General features: G+C 42.9%; 1 protein-coding gene across 1 annotated transcript in view; it reads left to right on the forward strand.

Moving 5' to 3' along the window:
• Nucleotides 1-15,411, forward strand: part of LOC8028807 — a 343,871-nt gene that overhangs the window by 97,023 nt on the left and 231,437 nt on the right. The window contains exon 2 of the mRNA XM_042290621.1: nucleotides 6,732-6,868. The gene's annotated coding sequence lies outside the window, so the exon portion shown is untranslated. The remainder of the gene's footprint in view (nucleotides 1-6,731; nucleotides 6,869-15,411) is intronic.

The following is a 15,411-nucleotide window of genomic DNA, read 5'->3' on the forward strand; positions in this document are numbered from 1 at the left end:
TGGGGAATTTTAAAGCAAGAAATGCATTATTGTTTGCTTTCTGGTTAATATTTTTGCCCTGAAGACAGAATGCTTTAGGAACCAGCAATGTCGTGTCTTGATTTGACGACTACTTACCAGGTTTAGTTGAACGCCAACTTCCAAAAAAAAGTTATTTTGTTTTATCTTTTGATAAAAATAACGTCATGTTCTCAAGCTTCCGTGTTCTATCAGCAGAGCTATTCGCAGCTCCAACGCCCTATAGGTGGCGGAGTGGTAGTTCCAAGATAATAATAATAATAATCTTCAATAATCTTTAAGATGGCGGAAGAGACGGGGATAGATTCTCCGGGATTTCCGGTGCGCCTCGCTGACGCTGGTCAGCGTGCTAAAAATAATTTATTTGTCTAGAAATGCGAATCGGTTAGGGCAGGATCATATTACAGGTGTCAAGGATGTTGATGCGCGTTAGGAAAACGAGCGTGCTGATATTTAAAAGTTGCAGAAACCTCAACTTGCGAAGCTTTGTTCAGGGCGAGCGCGTTTGAGGCACCGGCCATGTCACTGTTTGTGGCAGAATATTTTCGAGGGCGGTGAAGATATCGGGTTTGCGCTTTGCCTGGCCATTAGTGCTCTAAAAAGTGAGACGCGCACGGTGACCGTCCAGCTCCGGTATAGAGAGCGTTCACAGCGTTGATGACTTCGCGTCACGGGCTCGCAACTCGCTGCTCACCGTCTCGGTTATAGTCTATTACAACACGTGATCAAACTGCTCTATGGTTATTGATTGGAAGTGTGTTACCGCAGGCTACTGTGCAGCGTAGCATTCCAACCGGAAGCTCGCGCTGCGTCTTTGAAGCACAATTTCCAGCGCGCGCCCAGGAGCGTTGCCGAGCTCACGGTAGCCTGCGGTAACGCTATGCTAAAACTGCATATTACCATAATCGGCGTATTTAGGGAGTTCATTTATTGCCATATCAAAATTAAATATTTTAATATACCGTAAATGTTTTGTACCGTGTTATTTGCAACATTGCGGTCCCTCTGGCCAAAACTGCCCGTTCTAAGCTCTCGTCAGGAACGGCTGGCTAACACAGGCGCGCTTAAAATGCTTTGTAATTACCTGAAAGCAAGTATCCGTATTCTATCTTTTAAAAGTGCTTGGAATAAATGGTCATGTACCTTGTAACGGCTTTAAAACACGAACCCTATCCCGATGTGTATTGCCCAACATACCGCTGCGCGACGGGTTTTCTCCTACTTATGCCAAAGAATAGACTGTTTGTAGACTGTACTCTAGAGCTCTACATTATTAGCGGGAGCGTTTGCCGTCACGTTGAGCGCAGATTGAGCTGGTGGCCATGCACAAGACCAGAAATTCGCAGCGTATGCGACATACGAAAAGTCCCTAATGAAATTAGACATCCCGGTCCTTCGTGCAACGCTCTTGCGAGGCGGAGCACAAGAATACCTATTTTAACGCGCTCACTTTTTTGTTAAAACGGCTTCACGCGTCGAGGCTGACAGTCCCTGCCCCCGTTTCCTCGCCGCCGCCGCCGCCGCTCCTCTGGTCCTCCGTTTTTCCGCGAGAGGGCGAGGGGCGGGCTGGAGTTGCGAATAGTGTCACGTTATCTCAGAGTTTCGACATTCTACGATGTCCTGTTTCTCATGGCTCTTCCACTATCCAAGGTCAAAAACGTCTATGCAAAAAAAAAAAAAAAAATGTAAGAGAAACACACTTTTTTTTTCTTTTTATTCGGCGTAAGTGTTTGTGTGCCCAATTTGAAAGTGTAGAGACTCTAGAATCACTGTGGACAGAGCCTGAGTCATTTTATTTTTGAAAGGATACGTCGCTCTTGTTCCCGCTCATTAATGTGTTACTACATCCCAAAGAACGCTTCACACTAATGTCAGCCTTTTAAATTTGATTTTTGGAATCTTCCAGGTGAACGAATATTAGTATATATAATCTTTTCTTAATTATGTATGCATTTCACCGACTGTTGAAGAAACGCAAGACGTTGCTTATTATTTTCACGCTTCAATTCTTCGGATTCGTTCTGCCGAGTACGTTCTTATCGGTCCATGCCGGAAATTCATTCACTGTGGAGCGACAGCAATTTATATATATATATATATATATATATATGCTGTCCACATCGGCAAGGGGAAATTATTGCAGGGAGATTTCTCAATACGAAACTAGTTATTTTCCGCATAAAAGAAAAAAAAAATCACTCTTTTAAAGCACATATATTTCACAAATGTATAATACGTATACGTTTGACAATATGGTATAAAGAGTAATACATAATATCAAGAAGACATAATTTTACTCAGAAAGTTATAGATTTAATAAAAATGTGGATGGTGTTTAATCGAAAGTTTCTGTCTCGACGTATTCTGGGAAATAATTACAGTCGCGGATCGATCTTGGAAGGAGGGAGACTTTCTAATAATTCCGTTCTGCATCTAAGCTATTTTGTTTTTAGAAATTGCTTTTTCGTTTAATATTGAACAGATTGTATAGCGAATAAAGTAGCTATCTTGAACCATACAGTACCGGGTGTAAAAAAAAAAGAAGACAAAAAAAAAAAAAAAGAAACCGTGCCTTTATTATTATTCCTTTTCTTTTTTTTACGCATTATCTGAGAATTAACCACGCGTTCCGAAGAGTTCGGGTTCCACCCGTATGTAGATACAGAGTAAGGAGGCGAGAATATTTAAATCGCATTAAGGAAATTTTTAATGTAACGGAAATAAAAAAACATCGTTTGTTTTTGGTGCCAGGCGTTATTCGTTTACATGTAGAATTCTTGGTATCGGCAGCGCCGTTTTATTTTGTGATCTTTCTTTATTCTTTCTTTGTTGTGTTGTGTCCACAAACAGCACATAGCCTAAAAGTGGTACACAGTTCGTCATTGGAAATGAAATGCAGGCAGCCAGATAGATCCAAAATTATCCACAAATTATTGACTCCAGTGTACGTCGAAAAGTTGTCGAGTCACTAAAAATGTCTGTAGCAGATTGGTCAAGCCTCTTTAATATCAGTTGCATTCTAGTTAAAGAAGACGTACCGTATAAAGTCGGGGGGTAGGACGGGCTCTGAAACCGACTGAACTGCAAGGGAATATGAAAAAAAAAAAAAACAGTACTTAGGTACTTAGCAAAAGTGATGAATCAATACTTACGTTCACAATCTTACGTAAAAACATAAAATCATGTAACCGCCTTCTATCAAGCAAAGTGCGCCGCTATGGTTGTAGTAGAACTTGCGCCCGAAATGCCTGCCATAGGTTATGCCTATGAAGCGTCTTTGAACACGCTCAATAGAGCATGGCACAGAGCGGTTGATACAATTATACACAATGGAAGCAAACTCCAGCTTTGTACGCACTAAGCAGCAAAATAAACGCATAAGACAATCAGGCGAAGAAAATTGCCTCGTAAAACCCAAGATTCCTAAGAGAGGCATTACATAGAGCTGAAACATGATTATTATAATTTAAATACGAATCAGCGAAAATGCCAAGATCACGAATGACAGACACTCGGGAGATGAGACAGCTGTCTATTCCGTAAGGGAACACACGTGAATCTCGCTTTCTAGTCAGGGACATTATTTTTGTCTTTTGCTCATTAAGCAAAATATGGTTCTTTGAACACCGCCTTGAAATTACCAACGCGTCATCCTGAAGAAGTTTGCACTCCGAGTTCGAACGAACACAGACCAATCACATACTACGAGCGAAATTGGCGCGGTTTCATTATAAAATACTAGAAGCTAAATTGACTTTACAGTTCCTAGCTCGATAAAGGTGTTTCAAACATTGATATCTTCCAATCGCTAGCGTTTACACTGTTGCATCGTTGGAGCTCTGCAAGACGCGTGCTCTTCTCAGTGAAATCGCTGTTAGATGTTCTTGTAAGTACACTCTACACTGTGTTCTGGATATAATGAGGACGTAAGGACCAGGGCCTGTGGAACGGCTTGAGAAATTTGAATTCCGAACGTACTTGCCTGAAGCAGGGCACGCGAAGGTCGTTTTGCTAATTTTTTTTACGCCAAATGTTCTTTTAGGGCTGAACCAAGAGGTGGTGAAAATATTACAAACAAAGCAAAAACGGCGTCTGTGTATTTTTTATCGCCTATACCAGGCTGTTGGTCGTCTGCTCACTGGCTTGCAAGCTCCCTCCCGGGTGACTTGCAGAACGCAAAAACGCTGAAAACGCCTATAGACATTTTCCGCTTACTCTCGCCCCCGACCGCCATCCGGTATGGGTGACGAAAACATATTAGAACGTTTCAATCTGCAAATGGTAAAACAATTAGTGGGGAGACAAAACGAGAATGGGTGACGTCTACGCTTATCTCCTAAATGCCTACTATTGGCGTGGCGACGGCAAAACAATGTTTTCGCCCATACTGGAAGTGACGATTTTTCAAGATGGCGGCGCCCTTGTGAAAAAGGTCTCTAGTAGAGGCGGGCGACAAGCAGGATAATTGCGATAAGTGATAACTTTAACAAAATATGGGAACGGTGACCACCTCGGGGCAAGCTTGCTAACCAGTTTGCAGACGACAAGCATCCGGTATAGAAAATAGAAAATTGACGGCCGCCGTTTTTGCGGAACGATCTTTACTATTTCACCACCTCTGAGTTGATCTCTCAAAAGACATAAAACATTTTGCGCAACGGCGCTCGCATGCCCAGTTTTAGGTATTTAAGATAAAATTTGAATTTTGCGAAGCTTGTTTTTATATGCTTGTTTTTTCGGCCTCACCTTGTATGTTAGGTTTAGCGTTTTCGGGTGATGCGCGATGGCGGTGGATAAAGAGACGTCAAATATACGAGGTCTGGCAGAAAACGTACTGAGTCTGCTTTGTTTTAGCCGTCAATTCTTAGTTTTGCCTGTTTTGATATTTGAAGGTTTTAAACTATCACCTTCAAGGTAGTTGTTCCCTTGAACAGCTACACACCGACGGAGGCGTCAGTTTTATTGTTCGCAGCATTGCTGGAAGCCTTTTACTGGAATTCATTTCAGCTCATCGCTTCGACCCTTCTGGACGTTCTTCAAAATATCAAAACGACATCCTTTCGAGGGAGTTTTGACTCTGGGGAAGAGACAAATGTCACTGGGACTGAGGTTCAGCAAATAAGGAGCTGGGGAACCACAGGAATGCTTTCTTCTTCCAAAAATCGCATTGATGGAGATTTTCGCGTGACATGGGGCGTTATCGTGCTGCAGCATCCAAATACGTTCATACTTGGTCGCACACGTGCCATCCTCCTCAGCAGTCTCACAATTACTTGTGGGCGATCCCCTGTCTGTGAAAAAATCACCTCGGTATCGATTTGATTTTGGATTTGCTTACTTTAGCATTCTTAAGACGAGGAGGCTTTGCAGTGTGCCACTCCCAACTTTGGCATTTTGTGTCGGGGTCATACTCTAAAATTCATGATCCATCACGTGTGACAACGCGACTGAAGAATTCTGGATCCCTATATAGGTGTTTCCGATGGTCAAAACATATATCCAACCGATTAATCTTCTGCACAGTCATAAGTTTTTTTTTGTTGTTGTTTTTGTTTTCTTCACCATTTTGACTAACACTTTTCTCATGCGGAAATCCCGGGTTAAAATCTCAGGGACCGTAAACGAATTCAAATTTAACTCACAACTTGTCATTCTCAATGTTAATCGGCGATGTGACCTCACAGGAGTTTTCACTATTTTCCATGTTTTCTTCAATTTTCGAGGTTGAATACGAGATTCGTCATCTATTTCTTTCTCGGCCTTCTAAAAAGTATTTTTCCACCTGAACACTTGGACTTTTGATAGCTCCTCTACTCCTTAAGCGCTTTCTAACTTTTCATAAGTTTAAGTGGCATATTCACCTTATGTTTCTCACAAAAGTTTATTTCAGAACTTTGCTCAAAATTCTGACTCCTTCTTTTTTTAACGCACCTCTAAAACACAGCTGATCACTTAAGACACCCTCAAACTCACATAGTAAAATTAGCGGGTTAAGACTCTCGCCGAGTTTACGAAAGGTATCTTACCTAACCGCCATACGAAGGGGAAGGAACAAGCGTTGTCGGTTCGTGCACAGTGTTGCCAGTATCATAACTTTTCTGCCATACCTCGTAGATACCAAAGCTCAGGATTAAACTCTACATCCCACAATCCGGCTCGAACGGCATCGTACAATGTACGTCGATACGTAATAGCTCTATTTTGTTGTCGATGTGATTTGTTCTTCAAAATGATGATGTGATTTGTCGCCGAAATCAGAAAATGTTCGTATTTTACATAAACAGATGCTGAAGCAGTAGCTGATTCAGACCTTCGTCAACTGATCTGCCTGGAAAGTTGAAATGGAAGCATTCGGTACGCTGATATTCAACCCCGATTATCTGACTTTCAGATGACGTGGTTCAATCACCGACAGCTTAGGAGACGCGGTCCTGGGCATATTTTGTCATCGCTCTGGAGCCAATTACATTGAGGCGTTAGCTGATGAGAACGCCAAAGAACAGACCACGAAATAAGAAACACTTAAATAAAGGAATCATGCGTATCTGAAGTTGTCGGCCAGGATAGCGAAAGTACTGTTATAATCAAATGTTTGCTCTATTTGGAGTAACAAACTAACAATAGCATAAATATTGCAATGACCATATATATATATATATATTTTCAGAAACAAATACAATGCTGTGATACCCAAATGTTGGATATATTTGCAGGTTCGATCCAGTCCACGGAGGAAATAGGCGTGGTTAGGAAGTTTTCGTCGCGGGTACAACCGTCTCTTGGATGCCTGCAAACACCTCGCACTCTTTGGATTTCCTGCGTCTTGCGAGATCTTGTCTTCGCCGAAATGGTAAGCTATTCGTTGGTTATTTTCTGCAAAACTAAGTTAAATTATTTTGTTTTTGTTCAAGGGCCACAAGGTGTAACCAGCAGATCGGTTCTGGACAGTTATGTGACTCTTCACGTTTTATGAATATTTTGAAAGCTATTTTGTAGTATTTAATGTATTTGGTTATAATTTCATTAATCCTACGTGACGAACTTTATAGGTTCGCTAGTTTCGAGAACGGAAAATGCGCTATCTTAATTGTTCAATATGACATGTTTCTGGCCAGCAGAGTTTACTTAATTGCGTTACTTTGTAGAGAATGCAACACGTGTGTTTGTTTTACTAGCAAAGGGCAGTATATCTTACTTAAATAATGAAGACTCAAAAATAAAATCATAATATAATAAAGGAAGTTTAAGAACGCAATTTATTTAATACTTACCAAAGTCAAACACGTGCCGTCTTTTTGAGGGAGCGGACTATTAAAGCTTGAAATTGTTGCGGTAAAAAACAATTAATCTACTCGATTATAGGGGTAAGTGTCAAGAAAGGAAAAACAAAATACGCGTTATACGGAGATAAAGAAATGTGAGGGGTTTGCACAACCCGCGAACTTTTGTGCCAAGCGCTGTGCGTACCGCCGAAAGCTGAAACTCCACCAAACTGCAACGGTAGATGTAATGAGAGGGCAGGGGTTTCAGATAATGAGTTAAACGAGTAATTATTTACCCCTGGCATTTCCAGGATGAATTTACATGTTGGCAACACAAGCGGTTGATATACTATTCGTGTGGCCTCGATGGTCTCTTAACGACGTATACAACAACACAACCATGCATTTGTTCCGCAACCCCTGTCGACTTCAGCCTAGGATTTTTGAGTAGGATAATCTTTCGAACATTTCCTAAGGCTAAATAAAATCTGGATAACAGATATGCGTTTGAGCGTGACCGACTGCGTTGCGATCGCTCCCGACTGCTTACGACGATTGGATGGGCGGATGGATACAACTGAACCCTTTAAATTGGACGGCAGCTCGCGCCACCTATAGCCAACACACCGACGCCATCTATTACATGGGCCCGGGCCTCTTCCGGACTTTATCTATTCTCAATTTTTTTCTTCTTTACGCTTTCTTCTTTTATTATCGGCTCGAAATAGTTTTAGCGGTGTTATAAGCGACCCTTTTTAGCGGGCGGGCGTATGTGTTTAGTTTCGCAAATACTGGAATGCCATCGGTTTATTTCCGGCAATATACGCTGACCAGAAGCGGGTTAGAATGACAGATGGCGCTGGTGTGATATGTCGTCGTAAGCAGTCGCAAGCATATGCAATGCAGTCGTTTCGTCGCACTCAAACGCAAATGTGTGATTTAGCCTAAAGCCGCGATATACATCGTACGCAAAAGAAAACGGTCTGCGGACGCTGCCCGAAGCGTGCGTCACATTGGTCATGCATTGTCTGCGGACTTGTTCGAAGCGCACGTATCTATGAAGCAAATATGCTGAGCGTGCTCGAGGCCTGTCCGCAGGTAATTATGGCGTCGTGTCTCCAGCAGTCACTGGGGCGTTTCTACGTTGTTTGAGCAGAGGGAATGCAACGATTTTACACTTCGAAATAATTGGACTTTGAAACTTTTACGTTGCTTATCTTAGCAAAAAATGATTAAAGAAGCCGACTCATTATTATTATTATTATTTTAAACATCGAGATTCTGTTGCGCAGTAGCAAAGAAAGAAAATATTTTGCGTTCTTTTTTTCAGCCGCGGGGGGGGGGGGGGGGGGAGGCGGGGGGCGGTTTTGGGAACTATAAGGCACGACGCACAACGGGTTTAACGTAATAAGTTAGCTAGACGCGCCATTATTTGCGCAGTCTAATGCTATTTGATAAATATTGTCGTTTCAACGTGAGTAAATGCGTCAACAACTAAATATCATCGACCGAGTTGTACTATATTCAGTTCTAAAAACGCCATCTGCCCAAGGTAAAAACAGATATATTTCTCCCTCAACACTCACCTTGTTTTGCTACTAGTTCTGTCGAACTTCCTTTTGGAAAAGCAAGCTCTTTCTTCTCGGCCCCCTCTCCCCCTCCCCCTTACTATATCCCTGCTTCTCCTCTCATCACTTCGACGGGTGGTTCTCAAAGGGAGGTCCGCAAACTCTTTGGGGTCCGCGAAGCCCTGATTCATCAGTAAAGCCGGGCAATAAAAGTTGTCTTTTACAGATTGAGGTGAAACGTTCCAATTTTCGGGGGAGTTTTCTCGTGTGAATGTCAATGAGAGAAGTCTACTTCACACTAGCCCTTAGTTATATCAATTGATTAGATAATTATCATAATTAACCTATACCCCTCCCTTTTCCTGACCACGAACGGGGTCCTCCGTCATTTTTGCCGATCCACAAGGGGTCCGCGAAACATGAATGGTTGAGAACCAATGGCTTAAGGCCCGTTCACACTCTTGCGACCGAGTAAGACCGAGAGAGACCAGACCGGTTTTTAAGCCTCTTGCGATCACTTATAGGACCAGCTCCGCTGCAGCGCATCCGGTCCTAAGAAGTCGCAAGCGGCTTAAAAACCGGTCTGGTCTCTGTCGGTCGTACTCGGTCGCAAGAGTGTGAACGGCGCTTTAGACGAACCTTCAAGGTCGCCATGCGGATCACAAGCGGAGGCTGCGCGCCCTGGGGGCTCTGGAAGAAAACTCTACCGGGATGCTCCCTACCCCATTGCGAGTCACTCCGCACGTGACTCGGAAGACGATGTACGAGTGGAGGGAGGTCTGGTTGCGCCCAAAACGTCAATAGTTTTACTTTTGTTTTTCCTAAAGGTCTAACGTGTGTAGGCAATTTGTTTTACAGTTCTGATTTTAAACGTGACAGGGAACAACTACAACAATTATTTGAGCTAAGTCCAAACATTGTTGCACGGACCCTTTAAGGTGACCCTTCAATATAGTTGCAACATGGTGTTGCCTGCAGTTAGTTTACGCAGTATCAGAACCCTTAAACAATGTTCTGCCTGCCTCCATCTGTAGGGGCAGCCATATACTGTTACAGTCCCACCTTTGTTTTTAATTTTCTATTCTGGCTATAAATAATAACGTTGTTATGACGAAAGTGTTTGTTCTTTATTTTTTGTTTATATCTCAATGACTCATTTGAATGGTAGATCATTTTGCGGCCAGGTTCATGATTACAGTTCTGTATTGCTCCATTACGTTTTGTTACTCGCTATTGTTTCCTAAAATTCAAGAACGGACTAAATCTACCCGAAGGCAATTTAGAACTCGTCGATTTGAGTCTTTCATGTGTTTATTCCAGCGAAACCGGGGAGCACTAATGGGCGCCTCAGTGCGCGGCTAACTTCTATAGACGGTGAGCTAGCCTCACCTTACCATTACATAAAAGAACTGTCTTTTTTTTTTTATGATCCCAGGCGGGTGTCTTTCTGTATGTTCCAGACCTCAAACAAACATTTCAGTTTGTCGGCGCTCATTTTGCTTCTCGAACATTCTAAAAATAATTCTGACTTGCGTAAAAAAAAGTACAAGAGTTTGTTCGTGTTTTGTAATTACTTGTGCGGTGGAAACTACACAAGCAAATAGCGTTGGAGAAAATATTTGCATGGTACTAACGGGTTACATCTATTCTCGCGCAGGTCTTAAACTGAGACGTCACCTAAAGATACCCTGATGCCATCGGCTGCTACTAGTTCGTAAAACGTTCTTGGTGTCGATTCCAGGATCCTAACGTAAAGCCAGGGTGACCGGAGCGATGGGTGAAGCGACTGGGCAGGATGCGTCACTGGTCGGTCACACTCGTGGACGCGCGTTCGCAACCCCACAACCTTAAAGAGCCAAAATCCTTGGCCTGATGGAAGGAACGTGGAGCAAGGGCACGGACCTCCCTGCAGCGAAAACATGGAGAGACCGTTCCGTCCTTGACGTGACCTGCCCTTGCACCCTTACGCGTCATGAATGAGTGCTTCCTGTGGGAGTGTATCTCGCGTGCCGTGACGCACATTTGTGGACGCCCGTACATGCCTCTGCACAGATAACTGTAGTTGCAACTGGCTTACCTCGTGTTTTTCCCTCGGATGAGCCTACGCGGTGTCAGCGAATATTTCGAACGCGTAGCAGGAAAAGCGCTCTTCGGAGATAGTCGTGTAATCGCCTGAAAGCCCTGAATGGACCACCGGAACGTTATTTTAAACACCCTTCGTGAAGCATCAATTATTATTGTTATTTCAGTTTTTTTGTTTTTTTTTACACGCGGTACATGTCGCAAAAATAAAAGTGGATTTTGTAAGGCCTGTGCTCATCTTGCACCTCCCACTCCTTTTTGTTTTCTCCAAGGAACAGTGTCTGCCACTAAGAGTGGTACTCCAGCGATTCTTGTAGCTGCCCCGAGATATGCATTTGCAGAATCACCAGCCTTTACCCTTTCCGGTATGCCATGTAGTATCGCGAAACTCAGAATAGGTATTGTGAAATCGGCGTGTGAAATGGTGCAAAAACCAAGATTCAAATTTACCCGCGCTGTTCGGTGCCCTGAGACAGGACTATAAGTCGAGCGGGCAGTCCGGAAAGGGACTATGGCGAGTATTTGTTTCGTGCTGGAGCGCGGGTGCTGGAGCGAGCTTCCAAAGCATTCGTTTGACACTATGAAACTGCTTGTAATCACTTGTGAACAAAGTCTGGGATCAAAAGAGCGAACCCCTGCTTTCCGCTGAGGTCGCCTTTTTTTCATTGTTGCTAGTAGAGACTTTCACTTTCAAAAAACACGGTGAGGGTCCAAATTGCAAATTCAATAACTCCGCGAGACAAAATAAGTTGTGCTGAATATTTGGGTTACTATTTCAGCGATGTGTGTTGGTGTGTTTGGCTAATTTTCGGGCAAATCAGGGACTGTGAAGAAAACGCCGCTATGCCTACTGCTTCAGGTGTTTGCGTCTGACTCTGCGTATAACTAGACTGATGAGTGATGTGCGTACTACTATCTATCAGAAATGGGTTGTCACTGCAACATTGTCGGAATTGACTCTGTAAGTGTGACGTCATGGGTCCACTCCAAGCAAACCGTTCCTACACTCTAAGCCTTGTCCCACTTAGTAAGAGGGACATTTCTTCGATTTTTTCCCACTTACCTTTAAGGGGGGCGACAGCCCTCTTAATATTGCATGGAGATTCTCCCTCTTTATTAAGTGAGACACCAGCCCTCTTAAAGTAGGCGATACGGCGTCTCCCTTAAATTTGAGGTCAGAGTCTCTTGGTAAGAGGGACATTTTTTAGATATTTTCCTCCTTAAATTTGGAGGGACGGTGGCCCGCTTAAAATGCAGGGGTATAGTCCCCCTTAAGTCGGGGTCACGCTGCTTATACATCATACAAAATACATTCTGCAGACATGTTCCGGAACGAGTCGCCGCGACATCCGAGCCTCGTACGCCACGAGGCAACCAAATCAAGAGGTTGCTTTGTCACGTGGCATACAAAGCACGGACATGTCGCGGTGACTCGTTCCGGAACATGTCTGCAGAATGTATTTTGTATGATGTATAAGCAGCGTGACCCGGACTCTAGGTTATCTCTTTTATTGTATCGTAGAATTTCTGCTCCTTCGTGTTTGGACTGTCAGCTGACATGCTGCACTGCAGTGATGCAGTTCTCGCACTTTCGCTGATATTGTTTAACCAAAGTTATTCTGTGCTGCGTAACAGAATTGAAATTTGATCTGTATATTATGTTTGATAAGCGGAATCAATATGTCAACTAAAACAGTAACAATCTTTAAGAGTAAACACGTGTTTCATTTGCCACGACACAAGAAAATATTTTGAAATGTCTTTATCAAAATAGTAATCTTATAACGATGTTGTGGTAGCTTTTACGGATAAAAAAGACGTTAGAACGACGCCAGAAATTGGCGTTTCTTGGAAACAATCACACAAAATAGTTCGTGCTGTAAAGTGATTCCTTTTGCCTATCATAAACAATAACAATACAATCGTGCTGAAAAAAAAATCTTTTTTTTTTAGTGGATAACACAAAAAATAAGTACATTCTAAAAAAAGCCCGTGCGTCTACTTTCCCGCACAACACTTGGAAAGACAATCACCATAACTCTCGGAGGCAGCTCAGCGAATGTAGACGCCGAAACATATGATTATACCAAAAAAAAATGAGTTGCGACACTAAGCACAACAAGCGTGACGTTTTGCATTGCTTAATGTCACAACTCAGACTGGGTTTTTTTGTCTAATCTTATGTTTCGGCGTCGTGATTCGCTGAGCTGCTTCCGTGAGTTACGGTGATTGACTTTCCAAGTGCTGTTCGGGAAAATAGATTCCTGTGCTTTTTTTAGAGCGTAGTTACCTACTTCATAGCATTACAAACGAATTATTCGGCGTCTCTTGTCAACAGCAGAAGCTCGGAATTCCTGTTGTTTTCGAACGGCCATAAGCAATTTTCTGAGCTTCTCCGACATAAACTGAATCGAAAGACTGTATTTTCAACGAGCAGAATGTAGAGGAGTCCAAGGGTTTGTCCACATGCCACAGGGTAGGAGAGTCCCGTTATGTAATACACCCATAAGCACATGACTGGTGCCCCCTCCATAGTCGTGCTAGCGGAGAGTTTCACTGACCAGTTCCCAGAAACGATCCGTTTCTCCGAACCGAAGCAAGTCTTGGGTCCTGGAACTTTTTCGTCAGGGATAAAATCGTCCTGGGAGCAGCAATTGTTAAAAAAAAAAAAAAAACGGCAGCGTCAAACTTACATTTCTATTTTTGCATTCGTTTTTTCACATACCATAGGCGATGAGAGGACTTCTGGCCAATCGAGACCGGCGAATGGTCTTCATGTTCAAGAATGTTGTTGGGTGGTCTCCGCAGAAGGCCCCTTTTACCTCCTCCAGTTTCTTCAGCATGGTGACGATCGTGTTATGGAACCGAAGCTGTGCGTCCACCTTTAGTTGAATGAAAGACCATATTGTTTTCCTTTATATACAGAGAGTTGGAATTAGAATGAAGGTAATGAAGCGCTTTCACCTGTTTTCAAGCAGGCGGTAGGAAACAAATGCGAAATTAAAGTGCAAACAGTTCAAAGATTGGGAGCCCAATCTGTATACGATGAAATAGTGAGCGACATTAGCTTATGACGTAACTTTTGCTACTATTAATATTTGGTACGAGAATAGACTGCTATTTTAAGTAATTTACGCGAATCGTTTTTGTATTACCAAGACAAAACGAAAACGCATTTAGAAGTAGATGAACATTAGAAGTCCCATGCGCTTTGGAAAGCAGGGATTGCATTTGCGGCTCGAAGCTGCAAAAGAGATCTAATGCATGTTTTAAAAAGCAACATAATCAAATAAAAAAAATATATTTCTGTTGACATTTCGGCGCAAGTCATTCATTTATTCTTTTTTTCAGAAGCAACACATATGCCAACAGAACGTAAATAGAGCCTACCTACATACCAGAATACAAAAAGTTCATAATTACCGAGTTCATTGTGGGCCGTGTGCGAGTGGCCGCAGTAGGCTCACCACTCAGGGTGGTGCGTTCCACCGTGCAGAGGGTCCCGGTAGAGCTCTGTACACGAGAAATCCGAGCAGAACCCCCGTCTGATTCCCTTCATGTCGACGTTTGTTGCCATTGCCTCACTCTGAAAACAATATTTTTAACGGTCAGTCATTTAACGCCCATACTCAACCTAGCGCTAAAGCGCCTAAGAAAAAAAAAAAAAAAAAAAAAAGAAGAAAAAGCAAATTTCTGTTTATATAGTTTTCGCAGATGTACCACTCAGAAAAAAAGATATTCAACCAGCTACAGAAAACTAAGAGCATAATAAACATCATAAATAAAATCTCCAAAAACAAAAACATGATCGGCGCCGAAAAAAATATAGAAAAAAAAAAAGCCGGTAGCTTTGCTGGCGCGACCGCCAAATCTAAACAAACAAAACAGTACGGCAAGAAAATATTAAAAAAAAAAAAATGTACGCCAGGGCCATCGCGGCACCCTTCCCCTCTTTCCGCTGACGCCGCGACGCCGACGCAACGCGCAAAGAAAACAAAAACCTTTTTTTTCTTTTTTTTTTTTGTGGGGTTTGAATTAGAAGCTTGTCCACCCCCCCCCCCCCCCCCTTTTTCACATACATACACACACATTATGGGTTTTTGCTCGCCTCCCACTTGAGAAAGAAGTTCATAATCACTGTAACGCTAGCGATGTCTACAACATAACGTTACAGTGTAAATTGCTGTAATGAACTCTGAAGGCAAACAAACGCAAAATCGCCAACATTGTTTCCGTCCATCAACGCTCACGGGCGGTCAACCTCAAGCATTTAGAGTGCACACCGAGAAACAAATCGGCGAGCCAAGCTTACAAACACTGACTGCCCCAGCTAGGGTGCCTTTATGCTGGCTCTGCCTTAGGGAGGGTGATGCCATCCTTTGTAGTACTCGATGCCGACAGTGTACGCTCACGGATAACATACAAGGAAATTGCCGGTAATGAAATGCCGGCGTAGCAGTGCCAAAGCTAGCAGCTCGAGC

This window comes from Ixodes scapularis, unplaced genomic scaffold, assembly GCF_016920785.2.
Source record: "Ixodes scapularis isolate PalLabHiFi unplaced genomic scaffold, ASM1692078v2 PGA_scaffold1__304_contigs__length_218370807, whole genome shotgun sequence".
Lineage (NCBI taxonomy): Eukaryota > Metazoa > Arthropoda > Arachnida > Ixodida > Ixodidae > Ixodes > Ixodes scapularis.